Source organism: Protopterus annectens, chromosome 8.part0, assembly GCF_019279795.1.
Source record: "Protopterus annectens isolate FY-2018-M chromosome 8.part0, PAN1.0, whole genome shotgun sequence".
Classification (NCBI taxonomy): Eukaryota; Metazoa; Chordata; order Ceratodontiformes; family Protopteridae; genus Protopterus; species Protopterus annectens.
Window position 1 is genome coordinate 1696318534 of NC_056741.1, and position 27715 is coordinate 1696346248.

At 39.8% G+C, this 27715-nt stretch overlaps 1 protein-coding gene across 2 annotated transcripts in view; it reads left to right on the forward strand.

Annotated features, from left to right (window-relative positions):
- Nucleotides 1–27715, forward strand: part of LOC122809604 (carbohydrate sulfotransferase 5-like) — a 74092-nt gene that overhangs the window by 43985 nt on the left and 2392 nt on the right. The window lies entirely within an intron of this gene.

The window sequence follows — 27715 nt, forward strand, 5'->3', positions numbered from 1 at the left end:
TTAGTGGCGATTTTGTTTTCGTAGCTAGCTGTGGAGGATCTTATAAGGGATCTCAGCTTCTTACTGAGGCTGACCAGGAAGCTCCTCCACTCATGGGATTTTACTCTCTTTTGCAAAAGTTTCTTCCTTCTCTTGTACAGTTTGTTTATGGCAGGGGACCACCAGATTGGCTTCCTTTTTTTTGGATGATAGCATCTTGGTTCTGTTTGGGATAGCACGATCCATGCACTCGTGTAAGTGCTTAAAGAGTGCATTTGTGTAGGATTCAGCAGTTGTAACTGTATTGTCTATCTGCATGGGTGTCATGAAGTTCACCACTTCTGTCTTAAGAAGCATGAAGTTGGCTTTGTAGAAATTATTTACCATGGTTTCCTTAATGGAGGCTGGGGGTGGGATGTGGATATCAAGGGTGATTAGCTTATGGTCGGATCAGACCAACGAGGAGTTGACTTCAGGTGTGGAACACTGGTCACTCATGTTGGTAATGACTAGGTCTAGTATATTGTTGCCCCTGGTGGGGGTGTGGATAAGTTGATCCAGGGCATTGGAGTTTATGAATTCCAGAAAGCGTTGAGCTAAGGAGTTGGTACACAAGCAGTTTTCCCAGTTAATGGTGGGGTTGTTGAAGTCGCCCATTATTAGGGTGTTTGGTTGAATACTAATATTTTCCAGTACATCACGAAAAGAGGAGTGGGAATCCTGGGGCATGGTGGGGGATCTGTAGCAAGCTACAATTTGGATTGCAGTTTTGCCCAGAGTTAGTTGCACTTGGATAACCTCGGATGCATTATGCTGAGCAACTAGCCTGGAGGTGTGGATATCCTTAATGAATATGGACACACCTCCACCTTTGGTGTTTCGATCCAGGTTACATGGCCGAAAAGTGTGGTATGAGTTATAGCCTGGTAGTGCAGGGGTGCTCTCTGGAGCCTTGAACCAGGTCTCAGTCACTGCACAGATATCAATGTTCTCCATTTTAAGGAGTGCCTCAAGTGAGTGCATTTTGAGATTTAGACTTCTAGCATTCAGTAGCATTACCCTCAATTTTTGCTTGCCTGTTCCTGTTATGGTGGTGAATTTGTTATTTGAACCCTGCCTAAAAAAGGCACTATAGGGGTGGCAAGATCCTTAGTCAGTATCCGGAATCCTAGGGGCAACAGGTGCAGGCCATCTCTGGCAAAGCATCGTGGTCTGTCGACCATGTCATCCCAAGCAGATTGATACTGGATCCCCTTAGAATGACACCAGAAGCTTAGCCAATTGTTGAAGTCAATCATTTGTCCTTGTACTGCAGTATCATTCTGGGCGATACCTGCCTGGGCTACAAGATCGGAGAGCTCTTCCATGTCTCTTTTCATGTAGTCCAGGGAGGAATGTCTCAGGTTATTCACACCAACATGGACAATGACAGAGTCATATTTGTACTTGTTGTGGAGTGACCTGAGTGCATGGGTTATGTGGCGGATCCTGGCACCTGACAGGCAGCTGACAGTAACCTTCTCCTTGTTTAGCCTGGAGATTGGGACATCAGTGTGCCTGGCTATAGAGTCACCTATGACTAATGTGTTGGGTACGTTGTTTTGCGTTATTGGCTGTGGGCTATGTGTCATTTGGGTTGTGTTGGGGATGGAGGTTCCTTGCGTTTCTGCTCTGGAGGTCTCTGTTGCTTAGACAGATTATTATTGAGAGCCTCCGCGAATGTTTTTGTGTTACTATGTGTGGAGTTTGGTTGTGTAGATTTAGTGAGACTATGTGATGAGTGTGGTGTGGTGCAAATGTTTACCTTCTCCTCTTGTCTGTCAAGTTCAGTCTTGGTTGGAGAGAGCTTTACCACAATTACTTTATTAGTCTACACACCTGGAAGTTTTACAGTAGACACACACTTGTGTTGGCTTCCATATTAGCCCCAGCTTCTCTGATTCTGTGTGAACCCTGTGCTGAGCTGTTTGGATCTCTGAAAGTGAACAGGAAGTCCTCTGTTTCAGACATTGGTGGCTCAATACCAGGACTACCCCCTTAAGCAATACATTCATGGCCAATTGCAACTTCCTGATATCTGGCCGATGTGATCATATCACTAGCTCTATGTCTTATTTTAGAATATGTTCATCCATGGCCTTGAACCGCATTCACATAACTGTCATAAGAGGACATTTCACCTCTTCCCCTAGATAAGATGAATGATTTATATTTATTTATTTATGTATTTATCATGTTTGATGACCGGGGAGGTCCACTGGGCTTGGGGAGCCCATTTTCAGTGGAGGCCAGGGGAGAAAATCTCCACAACACAAAGTTTACTTACATGAATAATTACAAAGACAGTTTGCATTACAAACAACAGGTTGTATTCAAAAAAGAAAAGAAAACAAACAATTACAGTTTTGTTCAGGTGAAAAAGACAGGCATATAACATAATAGCTAGATTTTACTGTTTAGTTACATATACAATCTACATTTGAGAGCGAGGTTAGGAAGGTAAGAAGGTTAGCCAGGAGTAAAGGGGGAGGAGAGCTTGAGAGGTAGGGGCTGAAGAGTACAGTTGCATTTCCTGTTTAGATAGAGGCAGGAATGAAGTTGAGTTTTAAAGTTATTAAGGTTGTCACAGCAATGATCACTTCATTCTTCCCATAACTGTATGGTTGATTATGGAATGCAGATGTCTTCGGCAGGATAGCCCTGTATGAGAGGAAATATAAAAGAAAAAAAAAACACACAAGTAACTCAAAAAGTATTGTTAAAATTAAAATATCTATGAATATATCCATCTATCATACACAAAATGCATGAAAATGTAAGGTTCCATATGACTGCACACAACTCAATAAAGATCCCCTTCCCCCACAAGAGCCAATCAAAAAAAGGAATTTATAAAAAAAATGCTGCTCTGTAGTACATTGCAGCATTAACAAAATAATGTCCCCCTTTCAAGGAAAAATAGATTACACCAATTTTGTGTACTAATAATGGAAAAACCATGACTTTGCTAATATGTAATACAACAGTCTTCTACACTAAATGGTCAGTTTCCCAGATTAAACTTGCCATCAAACATCTGGTAACATTATTTAGAAACATTTTCATAACCAAGAAATAACTTATATATATATAGCTATGCCAACATTTAATTAAACATGACAATGATATTTAATGTAAAATGCACATGCATAGGTATGATGTGCTCAATATTTTTATTGCAATTATTATAACTTATCACATATAAGTATGTGTTTATAGCAATATGTGTTGTGAAGTATACATGTAACCTAACCCACCATGTGTTACTCAGGTTGTACAACTGCATGCATGTGAAATATATGTACAAACACAAATGTTGCCTTTTGTATAGAAATGCAGACCTATGACTAAGTAAAGTCACAGGCATACAGACAGCTATTAAGTATATCTCCATTAATTCTTAAATTAGTATATTTCTAATGACCATGCTAAAAATTAAAATATCTTAAAATATCCTGTGGCACTGACAGTTAATAAGCAAAGTTTAATACTTTAAACTTTTTTCTCATGGGTTCAATTCCCAGGTGATACTACTTAATCTTACAAGTGTGTCAGTCCCAAAAGCCCAATATGTCACAAGTCCTGCCATTTGTCCTCCAACCAGCCATGAGTATAACAAACATCATGAAGCATTTCAGTGTAACACTGGAACATGTGTCAATAGGGTGAGCATCACATATAGCCAAATCTCACTCCCAAATTTTAAACCTTCTGTGCATTTTGATGTAATTTTTATTTTATTTTATTTTATTTATTTTACATTTGTTAACCAGGAAAGTCTGACTGGACGCAGGTCCATTTTCAGCGGTGGCCCAGGGAGAAAAGCTCCAAGCAAACAATACAATTCAATAGTGAAAACACAGCAGCATCTAAAGATACATAATAGTAATATACATATAGGATACATATATGCAGTACATACAGTATATAGTACAGTATAAAAGAACATTCCAACATAAGTGAGCAGTTTATGTATTATTGAGAGTTGGTTGAGAAGGAGTACTTGAGGTAATTCGAGCCAGTTTAGTTGTTTAAGGGCAAGACAGTGATGGGATCTATGAGAGGAATCAGTAGCAAATGTGGCAATCTTGTTGTAGCAGGATTCCAGTTTGTTTAGTTCACTGTGGTGAAGATTAGTTAAGATAGGGAGGCATAAAGGATAATGGATAAAAAGTGGGTTCTTGCTAAGGTGGCCTTGGTAGGTCTAGTGATGAACTGTTTATTCCTGTAGAGGATACCAATCTTTTTGTTGACTTTCTTAATTGTTTGGACGATATGGATGTCAAATCTTAGATTATTGTCGATTTCAACACCTAATAGTTTTGTGTGTGTAGTTGGGGTACTTTGTATGCTGTCTCTAGAAGTTATTGTAAAATCATTATCTATAGGAGGAGAACTACTAGGGCTAAAGAGAATGAGCTTGTTTTTTTGGGATTAAGAATAAGTTTTATGTTAGTGAACCATTCCTCAGCTAAGGAGAAGTTTGTTTGGGTTATGGCTTTTAGTTCATGTAGGGTGGGAGAGGCACATATAATGGTGGTATCATCTGCATATTGCACAACTGAGGCAGAGGGTGTGGATGAGGCTATTTGTTTAGTAAACAGTGAGAATAACAGAGGTCCTAGGATGGACCCTTGGGGAACACCTATGCCTACTGGTAAAAGACAGGATAGTTTCTCTTGCCATAGAACTGCCTGCTGGCGGTCTGTTAGGTAGTTATTGAACCATGATATGGTGGAGAAACTTATATTAAGTGTTGCTAGACTTTCTAAGAGCATACCATGGTTCGCCATATCAAAGGTTTTTGATAGGTCTAGGAATATTGAGGATACGAATAGACCATTGTTTTTATGGTGATTGACAGTGTTCGTAAAGGAGAGCAGTGCTGTAGTAGTGCTATGGCAAGGTCTGAAGCCATGCTGGGATATGGATAACAGGTTATTTTCTAGGAGGTTCTGCATTAGTTGGGAATGAACTACCCTTTCTAGCATTTTTGATAAAGGTGATAGGATAGCAATAGGGCAATAGTTAGTAATTTCAAGGGACTTAGCCCCTTTGTGCAGAGGTATAATATGTGATATTTTCCAGGTATGAGGTACTTTATGTTCTGATATTGACCTATTTATGAGAATGGACACTGGGTAGGCTATAGCTTCAGCAGTTATTTGAAGGAAGTCTGCAGGTAGATTGTCAACTGCCAATGTGGTTGGTTTCAGCTTCTTGAGAAGTTTAGCAATAGTTTGGGTAGGGACTGGTTCCAGGGAGAAACTGGGGGAGTTGTTTGTTATACTGGTGTGGGTTGGGGTCTTTGTAGGTAAGAGACTATTAGTAGAATGTTGGGTGTTGGCTAGGGCTTGGACTGTTTCATTAACTATTTGTTGAATTGGGTAGGGATATTTTCATGGTTATTTGGTAGAAAAGGGTTAAAAGTGGTGGATTTTCCCAGGTGCAGTAAAGTGTTTATGATGGCCCAGAATTTTTGAGGGTTGTTGGGAGTATTTTTCCTGCGTGGTTGTATGGTAGTTAGTTTTGTCATGTTTTACTAGTCTTTTAGCTTTGTTGCGTAGTTCCAGATAAGTTTGTCTTGTAATGTTGCTTTTTTGTTTCTGGAATTGTGTCCATGCTCTGTCCTTTTCTTTCATTATGGTTTTAGTATCTTTAGTTAGCCATGAGGCATAGTTACTTCTGATTCTAATGGTTCTGGGGGGTGCATGACAGTTTAGGATGTTTAAGAAGGTTGAGTTGAAGTACTGCACAGCATCACCAAGAAGTAGTATTTTAAGGGAGTCCAGTTGCAACATGTTAGTGAATTGATTAAGTCGATAGCTCTGAAGGACTTTTTGTTACGTATTACTCTGAGGATAGGTTGTTTAATGTGGTGGGATTGATTCCTTATTAAGTAGGTTGTTTGATTATCAATCAAACTGTCAGGGAGACAGCCTGAATGTTGAGCTAGAGTGGGGTCTGATAGCAGTATCCAGTCTAAGATAGATTGGCATTTGGAGGTTTTGTCAGTTCTAGTGGGGTTAGTAATAATTTGGTTAAACCTAAAGTAGAAAAAACACGACCACTGCTTCAAGACACCAGGAACCACACCAAGCCTTGGAAGAAAATCCTTTAATACACCGACTAAGCGCTTTCGCCAAACAATTGGCTTCCTCAGAGTCTCTGAGGAAGCCAATTGTTTGGTGAAAGCGCTTAGTCGGTGTATTAAAGGATTTTCTTCTAAGGCTTGGTGTGGTTCCAGGTGTCTTGAAGCAGTGGTTGTGTTTTTTCTACTTTATATTTGATTGCCCGGTTTTGGGAATTGCTGCTATTTGGAATTTGGTTAAACCCATGGTGGTTTATATGGGTGGAGGGATTATTGCTGGAACAGTCAGATCATTCAATGTTAAAGTCGCCTAATATTATAGTTTCATGAGGAAGGGAGGATGGCATCCAGTTTAGTAGGTTTTCAAGTATGATAGTATTATTGCATGGTGGGATATAACCACCTGTAATTATAATGAGTTTGTTGGAGTTGAGTTTTAATTTACCTAGAATTAGTTCTATGTCTTTTACTTCTTGAGAGTTACACTCAAGTTGTTCAAAAGTGAGGTGATTTTGGAAAATTATTGCAACACCATCTCCTTTTTTACTTGTTCTGTCTCTACGTATGATGCTGCAGCCAGGGGCACTGATTTCATTATCATGGTGTTCAGGTTTAAGCCATGTTTCTGTTAGCACCACATTTGGCTTGTATAGAGCTAGTAGGGCATGAAGGTCCTGGGATTTGTTACGAATGCTTCTTACATTGATGTTTAAAAGGAGTAGAGATGAGAATGGCCTTAGATATAGTGGATTTGGTTGCTGAATGATACTGTGGGAAGTACTGTTGGGTCCTGGGTTAGGATGAATGTCCCTGCAGCAAGAAAGGTTTTGGAGGAGGTATAGATAGAGCTTGTTAAGTTTGTGAAATATCCTAGTCTGTTTCTGGGAGGCTGGGGTACTGGTCTTGTACTTTAGGGTATTCTAAAGGGAGGTGAGAGATTGGATGGAGGAAAGGTTGTAGGGTGATATAGAGAAATGTTCTTCCTGTCTAGGACTAGTTGTGGAATCTGTTTGCCATGGTGGACTAGAGGTGGTATTAAGATGTATGTGGTAGGAGGAGAGGAGTGACAGAAGAAGGAGAGAGAAGATGGTTGATGAGGAATATAATACTTTTAGTAGGTGGGAGAAGTGTATCTAAGACATTGTTGAGTTAGAGGAGTAGGTAGGTTGTTGTAGGAGTGAAATTAATACTCAAAGTATACTGGTGTTGATTAGGGAGTCTGTTAGTCAGGGATGGTAAGTGAGGTTTGATTGGGTAATTGTGAGATGGATGTGTTGGGGGAGTGGTCTACAAACTATAAATGAAATTGAATTATGAGTGGGTGGGAATGGTGGTAGGGTAGGGGAACGAAGTGAGCGTAGCGAATGGAGTGGGGCAGCACACTCAAGTAGTTCTAGCAAACTAGAAGAGAAAAAACTATCAGTAAGGGGGGTAGAATAGTGTGTTATAGGGGACAGTATGCTGTGGTTAATGTCCAGGGGCCTGCTTTGAATGTAACTGTGTACAAACTAAGCAGAAAGGCTGACAGTTGCTTGAGAGCAAGGTTATAGAGGTGATTGGAAGGAGATTATGGTAGGGAAAGGTGAGAGTAGGGATCTTATGAATGGGAGAGAGGACAGAGAGATTCTATCAGTAAGAGAGAGGTCAGAGGGAGTAAAGGTATAGGGAAAGGACTAGCAGAGAACGTGGATGGGAATATGTCTGCCTAGCAATTGCTGTGCTTTCATTTGCATAAATGCAGTTGGCAAGGCTTTCCATTTTTGCACACATATTTCTAGCTTGACTGCTGCAGACATGGCTGGTAAAGAAAAGAATTGTGCTCAATTTAGAGCACAAATGGTGAGTGTTGAGGAGTCCAGGAATTTTGTGGCACCCCTCATGAAGTACTACAACTGGATACTGCTGTAGGGGGAATTACACCAGGTCTCAGTATTATAACAGGTCTCATTATAAGGCTGAGGCTTGGAATAGCTTGCCAAGGTTGCCTCTAATATGACATGCATCCCATGCACTGAGGACCAATGTCATCACCACTACAGTGACATGAAGAGACACAAGCGGGACCTTCTGAGCTAATGAGAGGATTAATTTAAGACCGCAAACACCCCTCAGTTGAGTAAGTATACAGACCTATCACCTGTCTATAATATAGTATTAATGAGCCAGCCACTGTACTGATTCATTATACATTCATATATTATTTTTTTTCCTCTCTTTACTGATATCAGAAAACCTAGAGGCACATCAGGAGTGACTAACTTGCCCCAGAGAGTCACTGGATAAGTATGGATCAGGTCTGAATGATCAGAGATACTGCAGGTACAACTAACACTGGGTAAAACTGCAATCCAGGTTGTAGCCTGCTATAGATCCCCAACCATGTACCAAGACTCCCACTCCACATTCCTAAACACACTGGAAATATTAGGGTACAACCCAATACCCTTGCACTGGGAGACTTTAACTGGAAAAATTACTTATGTACCAACACACTTGCTCAACATTTTCTGGAATTCATTAATTCCAAAGCCCTGGACCAACTCATTCTTACCCCCACAAGGGGTAGAAACATCCTTGACCAGGTCATTACTAACATGGGCAACTGTTGCTCTACACCAGTAATCACCTCCTCCCTGGTCAGATCTAACCACAAGCTAATAAACATGGATATCCACATCCCCCCTCACCCCCCCAAAGGAAACCACCATAAAAAACTTTTCCAAAGCCAAGTTTGGGCTTCTAAAAACAGAGGTGGCTAACTGCACGACACCCATGCAAATGGAAAATAGGTGCATGACTGCTGAATTATACACCATTCCACTATATGAGCACATACACAAGTGCATAGAATGGGCCATACTAAACAAAACCAAGATGCTCTCCTCCAAAAAAGGAAGACATCTGGTGGTACCCCACCATAAACAAACTCTACAACAGAAGGAAAAAACTGTTGCAGAAAAGGTTGAATTCCCAAGACAATTCCAAAGTAAAGAATACAGCTTCCATGGGACCTGATAATATCCCTGGCTGTGTTTTACATGAATTACAAAGTGAACTGGCACCACAACCTGATTACCCTGTTCAATCACAGCCTCACTTCAGGCTTTGTTCCTACCAAATGGTGCACTGCTACGGTCATCCCACTCCACAAAGGGGAAGCAACTACAGACCCCATTAGTCTGATGAGTATGATATGTAAGGCTATGGAGTGCATCATCATGGACATTATAAATAAGGACATAGGGAATCTCCAAATTCTGGACCCCATGCAGTATGGGTTTGTGAAAAGTAGATCGAACCAGTTACAAGTGGTGTCCCACAGGGATCAGTTCTAGGTCCTCTCCTGTTTGGCATCTACTTCTCTGAAGTTCAAGCCAACACAAAGGGACTTTGGCTGGCCAAGTTCACAGAAGATTTAAAACTGGGAGCCATTATTGATTCTCCAACTGATGTAGACATTCTACAAAAAGGCCTTACTGAGACCAATGACTGGTGCCAGAGCCATGCCCTTAAGCTCAATGCCAAAAAGTGCATTGTCATTCCCTTTGGGAAAAATTCAGTGCCCATGAACTACCACATAGGCGATAGTCCACTAAACACCAAAGGTGTGATAAGAGATCTGGGGCCACAGGTTGACAGCAACCTCTCCTTTGATAACCACATTGCCACTGTAGTCAGAAAGTCCTTCTATGTGGCACATCTCATTACAAAAGGTTTCTCAACCAGGAAGAAAGAGGTCATAATCCCTCTCTATTCATCCCTAATTAGACCTATTATAGAATACAATGCCCCATTTGGTATGTACCTCACTAGACACCTACAACAACTGGAAAGGCCAAAAAAATGCCTCACTAAGAGGATCTTAGGCCTTAGATACATGTCCTATATGAACAGACTCAAAAAACTCCAGCTATACTCTGTCTCTTATCGCCTACTTAGAGGCACTCTCTGCTTGACCTACAAAGCCATGTCTGACCCAGAGCCGCAATATATGCTACACTTAATGAAATCCCAATCCCTCCATGCCACATGCTCCCAGGACCTAAACCTCATTACCACAATAAACAGAACATGCTGGAGGGACAGGTTCCTAACCTAGAGGCTTCCCATACTCTGGAACAAACTTCCCATTTACGTCAAACAGAGCACTTCACTGGCCCTCTTTAAGAGGAATCTTGATGAGTGGATGGGCAATAGGAAGTTCACCCCCGGGGATCACTTCAGTGGCCTTGTGTGACATGGGCACTGGGAACTAACTTTGGGCGGCATGATGCCAGGGGATCTTCTTAGGCTAGGCTTATATAGGCTCCAGGGCTGTTAGCCTAGTACACACCTATGAACCTATGAACCTATAACCATTCTAACATTTCTGCATAACTGTAGTTTCAGGGTTCACTCTTAGCCATTCATGGACCTGAGGTGAAAATGTGAGCTGCAACTGGCTCTTGTCAAATTATCTGTTAATCTGCTAGATTAATCTCTGAGTATGCAGACAACTTCTTGCTTTAGAAAGTTACTCTGAGTGAATTGAAATACTTTCATCTGTGTATGCAGGTCATCCTAGATCTTATCAATACCCGAGTAGTTAACTAATGTTACAGGTCTCAACCAAAGAGAGTTCACAAGCTATATTAGTTGCCAACAGTATTTTGATTTTTTTGGTAGTAAATCATCTGAGAGATATTATAATGCTCTGTAAAATTGTAAAATTGTTACAAGAGATACCATTAGGATAAAACTTAAACAAAAATGACACTCTGTACTTAGATAGATGAAAACCTTTTCTTCAAGTCTATAAATCATAGAGGGTCTGCCTACCTCAGGGATACATAGAAACAAAGAGGAAACCAGAATAGCTGCCTACTGACACTGTTCTTAACAAAAAAGAGAACACCAGTAGTTTGATTGGAGTTACGCAGTTAAACACGAACAGGTGCGGATCATTCCTGTTTTAAAAGTCAAAATAATTAAAAATCAAAATGATTAAATAACTTGGCAACTGTTAGATAGAATTCAACCTACTAATAAGCCAAGCTCTTTTCAGTTTAAATTACAAGGAGCTTGCCTTTTCACCTCTCCCAGTCTGACAAGCCATCAAATTCAGTCTTCTCAATTACTTTAAGATTCCTGTAGTATTAACAGCTTTAATCGAGTCCACTGGAGATTGAGCTTTTACCTTACTGAAGCCAGATTTTAACCAGCCATTTTGTATACTGAGAGGTTCTGCAAGAATACTGTTAGCATGTTATAGAATCTTTCAGGTTTGTTAATTATGAAAGCTGATTCTGTGACTTATGGCTTCACCACATAGCATGCAGAGAGAAATTTTCTATAGCACATGCCAGGCATACACATGCATATGTTCATCGTGTTTCACTGTTGCAGTCCTCACAAATGGGTTATCCAGCTCCCAGTAGCCCACAGTCAGCCAGAATACCAAAGTCCTTGGTATATGACGTCGGCTGCCTCCAGATTAAGCTTGATGCCAGGACATCAGGTACAAAGGCAAGCAGCCGATATAATTTCCTCAGTCTTTCTTGCCATGGAGCCTGAAGCAGAAGCAATTTGCATGAGTGCCAGTCAGCCGATTACCTTCTTTTTGTATTCCAACTTCTAAAGTTGAAGACATCCTCAGATAAGTACCCCATTGGGGACCCTTGCCTGTGGAAAACGGATTCCGCATTGTGTTTTACATTCTTACTGTATTACTTGTTTGGGCCTTGAGCACGATGTCCCAAATTTTGATCTCTGCGCTTCTTTCAACCCGCGTACCATATGCCGTAGAGTCAGGATTTTATATAAGCACTTTGGAGTTTGGCCTGAGTATGTTGGTATGCCGTCTTCTGGTCTCCCGACTTCGGATGTCCCTAAGAAGCACAAGGATAAGGACTGCGACAGGCCTAGGGTTAAATTAACTGATGATATCCCTGTTAAGTTGGTTGTCGGTCCAGCGGTAGCCAGTGAGGTGCTTTCTTTGCCCCTGAATTCCACGGATGTTCAGCAGCAGGCATCTTCAGAGGCCATTTCTGAGTCCTCCATTTCGCAGGCTTCTACTTTGCCTTCGGACCCTCCGCCAGTCACCTCCTCAGATGGGTTTAGAGCCGCTAAGCAGGCGCCGGCTTTGGAGGCCTCTTTTCTTTGCCTGGAGGCCAGATCCAGACCGACGACCTCGGTTCACGCTTCTGTGGTGGCTAGGCCTCCCGAGTCCCTCCAGCTTTCTAGCAGGCCTCTCAGCCGAAATTCGACTCCTAAACAGGTGCCGGCCTCCCCTCAATTGCCTCAGGGAGAGATGGTTAAAATGGATACTGATCTCTTGACTCTTATCAGGGGCTCTCAGCCACCTCTTTATAAGAGGGCTAGGGAATTGTCCCCAGATGTTTTGTCTGTCTCAGACTCAGAGGTTTCCAGCACCTCTGCTGATGAAGAAGGACACTCTCAGCTTTTTTCTGGTTTTGAGGATTCTGATGCTAAATACTCTATCCCTTCTGCCTCCCCACCAGAATATTTTTCTTTTGAGGATACTCTGACTGCCCTCAGGGAACATTTTAGATGGGAAAGTCAGGACTACCCTCAGTCTAAGAAGCGGATTAGGGAGTTATTGGATTTGCCTCAGCATAAGCCTTTGGCTATTCCTCTGGTTTTGGAAGTTGTTGATGATGTTTTCATAGAGAATTCTTTGACTCCTAATTCTGTTCCTCTTGCTCCCAGAAAGCCTGACAGGTATTACAGAGTTCCTAATTCTCATCAGTTCCTTTTTACTGCTGATCCAGAGATTATTTCTCAGGGCCCTAAGGGTGTTAAAGCCATGGTTGCTAAAAATCCTGTTCCTTCTGACAGAGAATCTAGGGCCTTGGAAAGGTGGGGTAAAAAGGTTTATACTTCTTCCACCCTGGCTATTAGGTATGTTAATTGTCTTTTTAATATGCTTAAGTATCAGCAGCATACTTTGGAGGCCATTAAAGCTAAAATTGCTGGTGTTCCTTCCCTGATGGAGATTAAGGACATGCAAGATGTATTGAATTCTGCCACTCTTGTTACTAAACATTCTCTACACTGTGGTTTTGATACTTTGGAGGCTTCTTGCAGGGCAGCGGCCATTGGTTCTGTCATTAGAAGACATGCTTGGCTCAGGGAACAGCCCCTTTCTGAACCTGTAAAATCTAAATTACTAGATGTGCCCTTGCACAAGGACAATCTTTGTGGAAACAAAGCAGAAGAGGTGTTAAAGAAGTTGGAGGATAAGGCTAAATCTATGCAAACTGTTAAGGAATTTCTGCAAATTCAGCATCCTCATTTTAGCAGGTATTACCTTTCTAAGAATTGGACTTTTCCTGACCCTAGTAAACAGGATCATACTAGGTCTAGGGGTTACAGGTCTTCCAGAGGACAGACTTCCACCCCTCAAAAGGCTAAACACTGGCAGGCTTCATCTTCAAAATCAGGGAGTTCTAAGCAGACCTCCCAAAGCAAACATTCTCAATGACTCCGGCCTTCCCCTGCCTGCCCCTGCGTGCCGAGGGTTTTTTTTGGGGGGAAGGTTAGCCATATTTGCAGATGTCTGGTGCACTATCATGGATCACAAATGGGTGCTAAAATAGTATCCCAAGGTTACAAATTCTCCTTCCACACCTTCCTGGTCCTCCAAGGATACCCAGATATTCCCCCTCTTCAAAGGGCAGAAGCAGAAAATCAAGTTTCTTCCTTGCTAAATCTGGGAACAATAAAACCAGTTCCTGCACTACAGATAGGCCGGGGTTTTTACTCAAGACTTTTCCTGGTCCCCAAAAAAGGGGGCACCTGGTGCCCTATTCTGGATTTGTCCATTCTAAACACTTTTCTGGTGATTCCCACATTCAAAATGCTCACTCTTCAGCAGTTGTTGCCAATGCTGGCCAAGGATTCCTGGCTGGTGACTTTGGATCTAAAAGAAGCTTTTACACATCCCAATAAGGGAAAGCTGCAGGCAGTTCCTTTGCTTCAGGGTGGGTAACAAGCACTTCCAATTCTCTGCACTGCCCTTTGGCTTATCTACTGCTTCCAGAGTTTTTACAAAATGTCTAGCTCCAGTCATTGCCTTTTGCAGGCAAAGAAACATTCTAATGTTCCCTTACTTGGATGATTGTCTTATTCAAGCAAACTCTTCAGAGCAGCTTCTAAAGGATTTGGACTTTGTAAAGAACCTTTTCAACTCTTTGGGCTACACAATCAACGAAAAGAAGTCAAAATTGGTACCCACCAGGGAGATTGTATTCCTGGGAGCGAGTCTGAACACAGCCTCCCTGATGGTATCCTTCCCTCAAGAGAAACAGATGGATCTTTCAAATTACTTCAAGAATTTGGCAAGCATGACCCAGCTCTCTGCAAGGCAATTCCTGCAAGCCCTGGGATTCATGGCTTCATGTATTCTGATGATTCCATATGCAAGACTGCATATGAGGAAAATATAATGGTACTTCAAAAACCTTTGGTGTCAACACACTCAGGATTTAGACTTCATTCTTCCTCTGATTCCCTGCCTGCGGGCAGAGTTCCTTTGGTGGGCAGCGGCCTGTGCACAGAACAAAGGCTTACCTTTCTGTCCACCTCCTGCCAGCCAGACTTTCATCACAGATGCCTCGGACAATGCCTGGGGAGCACATCTAGAGGGCAGATGCATTCATGGAACTTGGAGCTACCAACAAGTTAATTTGCACATAAATCTGAAGGAATTGATGGCAGTTCAGCAGGCCTTGATGGCTTTCAAGCATCTTCTCTCTCCTGGTACTCTTCTAGTCAGGACAGACAACACTACAATCATGTGGTACATCAACAAGCAGGGATGAACTCACTCTTACCCCCTGTGCAGACAAAGCACGAGACTTTGGTCCATGGCAGCTTCTATGGGAATTTCTTCCAGGAAGGCTCAACACCTTGGCAGACCGGTTGAGCAGGCAAGTTCTGTATCCTCACGAGTGGCAACTAAACAAGTCCATCTTCTACTGCATAATTCAGCGTTGGGGCACTCCCCAGGTGGATCTCTTTTCATCTCTGATCAACCACCTTCTTCCAGCCTTTTGCACCAGGGATCATCATGACAAAGTTTGGAAGGTGGATGCTCTGTCCTTTCTCTGGACATAGTTATCGATCTATGCATTCCCTCTTCTGCCTCTTCTTCTCAGAGTGTTGTTAAAGATAAGGGACGAAAAACCAAGGGCCATCATCATCATAGCTCCAGACTGGCCCTTGGATTTTCGTCCAGCATTGGTATCCACTTCTTTGCAGTCTCTCCAAGTCTCATCATTGGCATCTTCCCCTGATACCAGATCTCTTGGTTCGGGGGGGGGGGATTCTGCATCCTCACCTTCTGACTCTGCATTTGACAGCCTGGCTCATAATTTAAACCTTTCTCAACAGGTAGTTGAGGTCTGGCCAGGAGTCCTAGTACTAGGAAATCTTATGCAGATAAGTGGAAAAGATTCTCCATTTGGATGCAGACTAGAGGAGAAGACCCATCTCAACCTACTCTTCCTCTAATTCTTGATTTATCTGGCAGGTTTACTTAATAGCGAACTTTCTTTCTCTTCTATCAAGATTCATGCTTCAGCTATTTCTGCTCACTGTTCCTTTGAACAACGCATTTTCTCTCATCCCCTGATGAAACAGTTCTTCAGGGTAGTTAGCAATTTAAAGCCTCCCAGAAGGGCACCTACTCCTGCTTGGGATCTTAATTTTGTACTTGAGAAACTTACTCTGCCTCCCTTTGAGCCTGCTGCCTCAGCAGATCTGATGGTTCTCTCCTGAAAAACTGCTTTTCTTTTGGCCATTACTTCAGCTAGAAGAGTGTCTGAGCTGCAGGCCTTAATGGCAGTAGAGCCTTTTATCACTTTCCATGTGGATCGGGTTTCTCTTCGGACTAATCCTTCTTTTATGCCTAAGGTGGTTTCTAGCCTGACTCTTAACCGGTCTATCCACCTGCCTACCTTTTTTCCTAATCCTCAGAATATAGGGAAAAGGTTGATGCATTCACTGGATGTGCATAGGCAACTTAGATTTTACCTGTATAGGACTAAATTCGAAAGACAGATCAGTTGTTGGTCAGTTTTGCTCCTGGAGCCCAGGGCAAAGCTACTTCTAAACAGAGTATTTCTAAGTGGATTGTTCATTGTATTCACTTATGTTACTTACAGCATGGCAGGGTTCCTCCTCAGGGTATTAGGACCCATTCTACTAGAGCTACCTCTACCTCAGCAGCTTTTCTTAGAGGTGTACCTACTAAGGACATCCTGAAAGCAGCCACCTGGACTTCTGTCCACACTTTCACCAAACATTACAATTTGCCCTTGTTTTCTAAGTCCAGGGCTGGTTTTGCCACTGCAGTGTTGCAGGGCATTCTTACCAACCCTTAATCAGTGGTGTTCCTCCACCCTGAATACACTCGAACATCTACATTTATGGTAAGTGCACACAACTGTACTATATCTAGCTTTGTACTTTATATTAATCTAGGCATCTCAGTATTATTAATCTGTTGATCTTTTTCTCTATGTACAGATGGGGGGGAATCACTGGTCTCCGGTCTGAGGGGACTGCATTCCTCTGGAATTACAGTAGCAGTTTATCCATCTGTTGTACCTCCAGCTGAAGCTAGCATGGTAAACTCCAACATACACTTCTGCATGGTTTTGTGGGATTTGCATGTCAGGTCATTTACCCCCATGTACTATTATCATGTCATACTTGCTGAAGGAAAGGATGTTTAAGGCACTGGCTGTTATATTGACTCCTGAGAAGCAGCTGATTATAACCCTGTCCTTGCCCAGCAGTCATTCCCCTGCATAACGGAGGACTTATTGAATATCCAGAAGTTTGAACAGCCTCATATGCAAATCTATGGAAAGACTTATCATGTAACTAATCAATAAGCACATATGGAGCCTCCAAATGCTGGAATCTTCTCAGTTTGGATTCATCAAAGGCAGGTCATGCTTACTCAACATCGTGGACTTTTTTGAAAAGGTCATCAAAACCATGGATGAAGACAACAAATACCTTGACCAGGCCAAAGCTTTTCACATAATTCTCACTCAGAAAAGCTAAATAAACTGTGAATAAAACTGCATGTTACCCACTGGATTGCCAACTTGTTCACAGATAGGATGCAGGAAATCAAAATAGGGGACATTACCTCCACATTGGGACTAGTCACCAGTGGAGTACCCCTGGGCTCTGTGCTGGGACCGCTCCTGTTTGGCATTTGCTTCTCTGAAATAAAAGCCAATACCAAAGGGTTCAATCTGACTAAGTATGTAGATGATTGCAAGCTAGGAGTAGTCATTGAATCTCCAAATGACTTAACCTTCCTGCTGGAAGGTGTGTCCCAAATAAATATCTGGTGCCAAAATCATGGACTGAAACTAAATGCCAAAAATGCATTATTGTATCATTTGGGAAATCATCTACCCAAGGAAACTACCACATTGACAATATGCCCTTCAGAGTTAAGTCAGTTGTTCTGGATTTGGGAACCTGCTCCAGACAGTGACCTAATTTTTGCCCAAAATGTGTCCATTGTCATAAGAAAATCCTCCTGTAGTGGCCAACTTATAAACAAAGGGGTTGTGTCTAGATCTAGGGATGTCATTGACCCCTCTTACTTAGTCTTCGTTAGGCCAGTCATTAAGTATATAGTGAGTTTCTTGAGAAACATATCTCAAACACATAATAAGTGGGTTACAGTTGGCAAGCCAATCATAATCTTCTATAATACGGTAAAAGGTGAGGCATAACGTATGTATAAACTTTAGAGAGGGAAGCAGAAGGGGCAGGTAGAAGGAGGCAACCAGAAGGTCAACAGAAGACATGAGAGTAACAACTAAATGGAGCTGGGGGAATGGGGCCTTTAGGCCTACAAAGGTTGCTTTGGGTATATAGCAAAAGAAGAAAGAGGGAAAAGACCTGACAAGCTGAACAAATGCAGAAGGGAGATCACAGAAGACTAAAGAAAACAATGACACTGACTGGATGTATTCCTTTGGTATATATGTAAGAAACAGTAAGGATGGCTCTATGTCAGAGACACTGCAGAGTAGGAACATCAGTGAATAGACACCAAGACAGAAGAGAAGATGGCTGATGGAGAACTGCCTCCTCTGAGAGAAAGTAAAATACAAAGACTAAATGGGCTGCCTCCCAGGATTCTCAATAAACTGAACAGTGTGCTGTTAGATTCCCCAAGTGCAGATCTTTAACAGATAATTGGGAAATGCAGAAATGCCTATGGAAAGAAGAGCATTGATTATGGTAGAAAGTAAGGAGGTGGGGAGTGGCAGGAAAACTTTTGAGGAACCACAGATATTTTTAACATAACAGCAATGAAAGAATACTATATGAAAACTGTTTGCTTTCCTACATGTAGACAGTCTCCATGACAACAACCAACATGGGTTTATATCCAGAAGGAGATGCTTCCTAGAGGGCAGCAATCTTCAGGCTTGCCAACAACATGGCTTCTCATCTAGTAAGTTATTACTGAAAGCTGATCTAATTTTATAAATTGTTATATAGCGTACAAGTAGGTACAGCTTATTTGGACTTCCCTAGTGAATTTGACTGTGTCCCATGCAAGCAATTACTAGGTAAAGTGGAGATGATGGTGAAATGACTGCATGTATGATGCATATGACACAGAAAGTTGTTTGAAGAAGGGCAATGTGAGAATAAAGAAAATTTCTAAGGGAGTGAAACAGAGTTTAATCAAGGGTCTAGTACTGATCCATCATTAATCTCCAATACGACTGATCTCTCAAAACTGTCATTACACCCCATTTTGGGTGATTCTGTGGCTTTTGGCCAGTTGTTTATAGATCTACTAAGACACAGGCTGCATATGGTAGAATTGTACATGGGCTGCAAATAGGATCCAGTGTTTGTACTTTAGATGGTTTAGTAGCCACACTATCTGATATTTTGGAAAGAACATTCCTGGCTGATTTGGCCTCTCACAGAAATGGATTAAGTTCTGTTGAACATTTAATTGCATGTACTGTAAATCCTTTATTAAGTTATACATGTATGTCCAAAGAGTTTCATGGAACAGATATTAACAGACTTTCAGAAGCAGCATATAAATCCAGTATTTATGATTTAGAATACAAACTATTCAAGTTGAAAAATCTGAAATACGAAAATTGTATTCACAATCAGCAAGTTCCTAAAGGTCTCTGATTTCTTAAATTTCCATGTGGTATTCCTAAGGAAGATCATATTTATCACACTTTACTTGAACTATTTATCAACATGAGGCTTGTATTATTAAGGCATTTGACTGACCATAATACATCAAAAATAGAGGTGTTACAGAAGCAAATTACAAATCTTGACATCAGTATTAAGAACAACTGTTATTTTGATCTTTGGTTAATTTATTACAGTATAACAGCAAGGGTAGCTAGACATGTTCTGGAAAAGACTAAATACAAACTAACAGTAACACCAAAAAGATCCAAAAACGCCAAGCCACTCAACCACTTAACCAGATAAAGTAGATTTAATATGTTCTGAAGTGCGCTCTGTTACATACACTTTTCGTTGAAGTAAAAACTTCGACTTCTTTGGAAAACATGCAAAACATTTGGCGGTTGAAAAAGGCAGGTTTTAAAATAAATGCCATGTCAATCAACCAATTATTCAATGAAGGTAATTAATAAAATCAATATAATCAAGTAAAAATGAATACATTTTAAAAGCACAAACACTCTTTAAAAGGTCCCTACTAGTAAATGTGATACATTTCATGTTATTGTAAAAAAAGGTTGATGTCATTCCAAGCGTTGCATAAGCTATGATGCTATTTAATCAGTAGTTCTTGGAAGTGAAAGTTATGCTATATACTTGCTCAATAGACATACTCTATTTATCAAAAATAATGTGTATAATTAAATGGTTATTCATCGTAAATAAATGATTACACATAGGTGCACATAAGTGCTGTCAGGTAACACACCCGACAGTAAAGTATACAGTAAATCTATTAGAAATAATATTGTAAACCTTTGTAAAGCCCTATATATTAAATGGTAAGTACTTATATGTATGTTGAAAAGTTGTGTAAATATTAAGAAGTTGTTTTTTTATTTTTTTTTAAAAAGTTCTTTATTATTAAAATGTTTTGCATGTTTTCCGAAGAAGTCGAAGTTTTTACTTCAACGAAAAGTGTATATAACAGAGCGCACTTCAGAACATATTAAATCTACTTTATCTGGTTAAGTGGTCGAGTGGCTTGGCGTTTTTGGATCTTTTTGGTGTAGCTAGACATGTTGCTATGAGAGCTATTTATTTATTTTATTTATTTATTGACATTTGTTAACCGGGTTGGTCCATCTGGACCAGGAGCCCAGTTTCAGTGGAGACTGAAGAGAAAAGCTCCAATTGCATACAATAAAGTATACATGATAGTTTAACATGCAAAAAGTACAGTGATCAATTTCAAAAATAAGTCATTCAGTTAAGAAAAACATTACAAGTTCTCATTAAATTCAGGCATTTCCAAAGCAAAATATAAATATATTGTACTGGAGTGTGTACAACAGAGTATAGTGAGGTTAGGTACGGTCATGGCAAGTACAACTTTGTGTCCTCATAAAGTGTAGTTTGAGTTCTTTCTTAAATTGTAAAGTGTGTTTTATGGAGCGTAAATGGGATGGAAGGTTTTTCCATGCCTGGGACAGGGAGAATTTATAAAGTAATCTACCAATAGATTTTTTGATTGGTAGATGTTGAGAAGTTGTTGGTTAGAGGTACGAAGTGTGCAAGTTGATGTATAGGTAGAAATCAAGGAGGACAGGGCTGGGCAGGTTAATGGTTTATACAGTATGGATTGGATTATTTGAAAATGAGATAGAAGAAGTTGTTGTGGGAGTTCTAGCCATTGTAAAGAGTTGAGAGGGAGGCAGTGGTGATAGTTGTGTGGGGAGTTTGTGATGAATCTTGCTATTTTGTGGTAGGTTTGTTGCAATTTGGCCAAGGTAGTTGGTTGAATATTAGTTAGAATAAGGGTGGCATAGAGAAGGGAGGGGAGAAGAAGAGCCTGTGATGGGGACAGTCTGGCATTGTAGGTCAGGAATCTATGGTGTCGGTAGAGCATGCCTAGCTTTTGGTGAGTTTTCTTTATACTTTGTAGAATGTGTAGATTACATTTAAGTTTGTCGTCAATGATGGCTCCTAGACGTTTTGTGTGGGAGTCTGGTTGTATTTTGGTGTTATTGGAGGATGAGATAAGAAAGTTAGACTTTAGGTGAGAGAGTGTCCGGGGGAGAATAACAGAAGTTTGGTTTTCTTAGGGTTTAGGATAAGTAGATTTTCATCTAGCCATTTTTCCACTGATAGAAAGGTGTCCTGGGTGAGTGTGTGAGGTCAGAGATGTTATTGGAGGAACAGATGAGTGTTGAATCGTCAGCATATTGGACTAATACTTATTGTTTGCAGGAGGTATATAGTTCATTTGTAAAGATGTTGAAGAGGAGGGGACCCAGGATGGAGCCTTGAGGCACCCCAGTAGTTACAGGGAGGTAGGGCGAGCAGGCAGAGAGCCAGCAAACGTATTGCTGTCTGTCAGACAAATAACTAGAAAAGAAGGTAAAGGTGGAGGGAGCCAGACAGAGGTTAGAAAGTTTAGTCAGGAGTAAAGGGTGAGAGACAAGAAAGAGGCTGGATACTAGGAGGTTTTTGTCTCAAGCTTTGGCTATTGTGTGTGTAAATGACAGGGGAGCTGTAGAGGTGCTGTGGTTAGGGTGGAAGCCATGTTGGGAGGGTGTGAGGAGGTTCAGTTGGAGGAGATAGTGAAGGAGTTGAGAGTGTACACATTTTTCCATAAGTTTGGAGAGAGGAGAGAGGATGGCAATTGGGCAAAAGTTTGATGGTTCTGTAGAGTTTCCCCCTTTATGCAATGGGGTGGTGAAGAAGGATTTCCAAATATCTGACACTGTAGATTCCTGGACAGATCTATTAATCAAGATATATACTGGATAAGCAATGGATTCAGCAGCTAATTTGAGGAAAGTGGGTGGTAGGTTGTCAGAGGAGGGAGAGCAAGGTTTTAGTTTTAGAAGGAGTGATTTTATATATGAGGTTGGGACTGGTTTTAAGGAGAAGAGATTACTGTTTAGATGCTTGGGAGGGACATAGGTGGTGTTTGTGTAGTGGTTTGTGGGAGTAAGTTTCTGGACAGTTTCAATGAAGTATCTATTGAGAAAGGCAGCAGTTTCTAGTGGGCTATTGTTTGGGTAAGGAGAGGGGTTTGAGGAGGACCCTGAATTGAGGATTTTCTTTAAGATGGACCAGAATTTCTGTGGATGTGTTTTACAGTTATTCTGGGGAGAGTTATAATAAGACTTTTTGTCTTTACAGGCACGTCTTTTGACAAGATTCTGTAGAATGGAGGCTTGTTTAGTCTTTGTCCAGGTTTTCCAGGTTTTGTCACGGTTTTGCATGAGTGATTTAGTTTCCTTAGAGAACCAGGGGGCAAAGTTAGCCTTGATTCTAATACATCATATAGGGGCTAGGGAGTTGAGAATATCAAGGAATATGCTATTAAATTTGTGAACAGCATCATTCAGAGGCAGGTGTTTAAGGATGGACCAGTTGATATTAGAGAGGACAGAGCTGAATTCAGTTGAATTAAAGTTATGTAAGCTACGACAGTCTCTATAGGAGTGGGGTTTGTTTGCTTGTGGAGAGCGGCAAAGTATGCTAGTAGGTAGGTGGTCACTCAAAGAGTTTGGTAAGGTAGTTGGGTTGTGGTAAAGGTTGGGAGAGTTAGTGAGAATCCAGTCAATGGTGGAAAAGGAAGAGGTGTTGTTGTGTAGGTAAGTAGGGGATGATATCATTTGGTGGAATCCATAGAGGTTGATGGAGGTCAGTGGGGAGTTAGTTTGGACCAGTCTATGTTAACATCATCTAAAATGATAGCTTCATAGGGTATGTTGAGAGACAACCAAGAGATGATGGATTCTAGGATGGGAATGTTATTTCCAGGGGGAATATAAATGGAGACAATGACAAATGTCTTATGGGGGTTTAGACGGCAGTTAAGGATAATTAATTCAGCTGGGTGGAAATCAGGAGTAGGTGTGCTGATGGTGGAGAGGTTTAGGCTGTTTGAGTGGAGAATGGCAACACCAATGCCCTTTTTGTTGAGTCTATCAGAGCGATAGATGTTGTAACCAGGTGGCAATATTTCTTTGTTAGTTATGTGTGGTTTTAGCCAGGTTTCTGACAGGGCTAGGATATGTGGGGTGTTTTGAGCTATCCAAGCATGTAGTTCAGTGATTCTTTTTGTGAGGCTTCATATATTCAGTGCATAGATAGAAAGGTGTTTGTACTGTGAGGTTTGTTTTATGGGAGGTTGAGCAGGGAGTGGGTAGTGGGATGATGTAGGGGAGGAGGAGCTGTTTATGGCTGTAGGGTTAAGGGTGTGGGAGGATGAATGTCACCAGCAAGAAGTAAGTTGCTGGGAACTGTGGTAGAGAGTGTTACTGAGAAAAACTGGTGGTGGAGTTTTGACTTGGGTATATAGGGGGGTAGATGTCAAGTATAATGAGTTTGTGATAGCAGTGAAAGGTGAGGTTGAGGAGAGATGGGGAGATTAAGATGGGGTAGGAAGGAGAGAAAGATTTGATGCTAGATGTGGTAGGAGAGATTAGATAAGGTTGGGAAAGGTCTACATGATAGCAGGTAAGGTTTGTGAGTAGTGTTAGGATTGGTAAAGAGAGGATAGGTGCATGAAAGCAGAAAAAATTGAAAACAAATTCTGAAAGTTATATGAACAATACTGCCTATCCATTACCAATTGTGATTATATAGTTTCAAAAAGTTGAGAAGCCAAGAGTAGTAATGTCATAGGTTCTGGTTCTTCACACACAAAGGTCCACTTCTTTTTCTACAAATTACAATTTAAATTTTCCTCTGATGCCTAAGCATTGTAATAACATTGCAGCTGCGAATAATGAATAACAGTGATTCTCTTGGTGAAACAGATGAAGTTCCTTTTTATCAGGATATAAATCAAACAAATCAGAGGATAGTTTCATCCATGACAGTCAAAGATAGGACAACAAGCAGAGGACAAAACAGGAGAAATTAAGTTCTCAGTATTTAATATGAGTTCTGTAAAGCTGTCTGAGAATTATATTAATTTATTAGATAAAAGTTTTTCTTTTATTTCAGCAAAGCATGCAAATTTTGCATAATTAGTTGTAGATTTTAGATTGTATGTGAGAAAATTGATCCTAAAATTCATTTTAAATGATGCAGATAGGTTTAATATGGGTGATGTTAATTTAATGCGTAAAAAGAGCACATATAACCCTACATTGCATAGTACTTTAAATGTTTGTCAAGAGGCTTGTGTAAATGATTTTAAAAAGTTTATATATAGCAAATCATTTAAAAAGATATATAATTTAAATAAATCTGAATACAATGCATTATATGAGCATAAAAATAATATGCAGCTGAAGATCTAGCAAGCTGACAAAGGTAAAGGTATTGCAATAACGGCTCTAGATAAGTGTAATGAATGTATTTATAATATGTTAACTGATGTCAGTTGTTATAAACTGGTTCCTACACATTTTATGTTACAACAATTTTCGAAACTGGATGCAATTTTATTTGGTTTATTTAGTCAATAATTTATTGGTTATTCCACCTATGAATTTTTGAAAAATGGTCATCCTAAAGTTGACATTATTTTTGGCATCCCTAAGATATATCAAGATTCCAATAATCTCCCATTCAGGCCCATTGTTTCAGTACATCAGAACAAAACTGAATATATAGCTATTTATTTGGATTTTATTTTGAATCCTGTAGTACAGAATTTTAAATATTACCTACTAGTTTCATTGGTTTGTTTAGCTCTACTCAGAGATTACCCGTTTAAAGGTACAGATACTATGCTAATAACTTTTGATGTCATCTCTTGTATATTGCAATAGCTTGGAAAAGTGGTATTGATTTTGTGTGAGTTCATTTAAGTAAGTGAACAGATTTTAACAATCCTAAAATCAGTACTATTTGTTTGCTATTAGAATTGGTATTATCCAAGAATTTTTTTCATGTTTCAAAATAGTATTTATCAACAATTAAAAGGTGTTGCCATAGGAGTCAGAATAGCACTGTTTTCTGCTAATCTGGTGATGACATGGTTAGAAAAAGACTTTTTAGTTAAACGTCAATTGTATTATGTTGTTAGTTTTTATAGAAGGTACATACAAAAAACGATTTTCATATGGAATAATACTTATGAGGACTTCTTAGTATTTTTTGAAGATATTAATTGAAGTACTGATTTTTAGAAATTTATTATTGGTATTAGAGGATTACATGTATATTTTAGATGTTATTATTATTATTATGGATTTAGAAAATCATGCATTTCACGAACAATTGTTTAGAAAATTAACATTTGTTAATAGCTACCTTCATTTTAATAGCATACATTCCAACTTTAACATAATTTGAGGACAGTTATTAGGCTCAGTAGATTAATAAGTAATGATGAAGTATTTTTTAAAAGAGCTAGATATTTTAAATTCATTATTTGTTGATTGCGATTATTTCCCTATTAGACTTTCTGTAATAGCAAACAAAATCAGAAACAAGGGGGAAGATATATTTGCACCCATTTTAAGATGTGGTTATAAGGTAAAAATCACCAAAAATGGCAAAATATTTCATAACTCTTTTGCTCTGCCAAGTAGAACTGACATGGGGAATATTCAGGAAATTATCAATAATAAATTGAAAATTATCCAGGGAAATAAAGATTGGCATTGCTCCTTCTTTTACTTATAAAAAAGGCATCAATTTAACATAGTGTTTTAGTAGATCTGACTATAATAAATGTCTTAATTAATTATTCTAGTACTTCTGGGACATATAGCTGTCAGGCATATAAATAGTGTAGATATATATCTAATAATATATCTAATAATCAAGCCCTTGTTATTAAGCATACCTGCAGAGTGCTAGAGGCAAAACATAGATCTACTGTACATGCAAGTCAAAAGATCGGGTCTATTTAATGACACCTGGATAGCACTGTATGAAGGAAGGACTAAAGGAATGCTTGCAGACAGAATATTTGAACATGTTTTGGCCATCCAAAATAAAAATTTGAATAATGCCTTAGCTAAGCTTGCTTTATAGTTTAAATCTTTAAAAAAACTCATTTTTTTTGTACTTGATACATTATATGATGCATTTTGTGCAGGTAATCTTAGCAGTGTGCTTGAATGTAAAGAAGTTTGATGGCAAATAGCATTAGATATAGATATACATCCTGGCTTAAATGAATGCATCAGTATTAAATATTTTTTAAAAGTTCATAATATTTGAATGCGTTTTTATAGATTGTAATTTTTTTATGATTAGTTTTATTCTTGTTCAGAATGGTTATATAGATATAGGAATTTATATTGTGTTCTGATTTGTCTTTTGTATACACATGATTTTCACATATCAGTTTAAATTCATTACCTGCATCAATTTCAGGTTGGTCTGATGAAGTTCTTAATGTAATTAGAGAAAAAAAGGACTTACCATATTATTACTCATTTTGTTTATTATTTATTTAGATGGCCGCCCATACACTGCCTTGGTGTTTTTTGTAAAACAGAGTTTAATCCTGGTCTAGTATTAATCAATCATTAATGTGCAATGCTACTGATCTCTCAATACACAATTATTCAGCAACTAGTACTTGACATTCACAGCTTGAATACTTATAAGCTGGGGGAAATGCATGAATTAATTAACCAGAAATGGAACTCACAAAAGAAAAAAAATGAAATAGATAATTTGACCTGCACCTCATAAATGAGAGGAGGGCTTCACTCTTACACCTTTTCACTTTATTTTTCTTACTCCAAGGTCACTGCATGCTGAAGGAACAGTACTTAGAAACACATAGTTTTAAAAAAGTCTTCCTGTTTATCTGGGATGCTGAGATCTGGGAGAAAAAAATATTTTGGCACATCGCTGCTACAAGGAATGATCTACAACCAATGAGCACTTCCTCCCCTGATAAATTATGCTGCAAACAATTTCACATTAACAACAACATGTACACCGCCCATTTCAGTTTGACATTAACTGACAACATGTACAGCATCCATTTCTTTTCAGTGTGCTCATGTCAGGCATATTTGAAAGGGAGGAGAGAACAGGACCAGTCTTTTAGCTGACAGTAGAAAGTTAGGTGTGGCAGAGTAGGATGGGGTAAAAATATACAGAAGGATAAGGCCTATCCTAGTAGCCAACAAGGTGGTATTATGGGTGAGTACAGACAAATGCAAAGTACTTTAAGATGGCCACAGCAATCCTTGTACAAATATCAGATGGGTAGAGTACAAATGACAGTAGCAGAAAAGGTACAGGATCACACATAGCAGGAGCAGAGTGAGATGGCAACAACTACAATAGCAACAGGGTGGGGTGATAGACTCCAGGTAGCATACTGAATAATGTATGTGATTTTGGAAGTCATAGAAAGACATGGACTTCAAACAGCTAGAAGGATTCCAAGGGAAAGACATAAGAATACCTGTGATGCAGGATATGGCAATG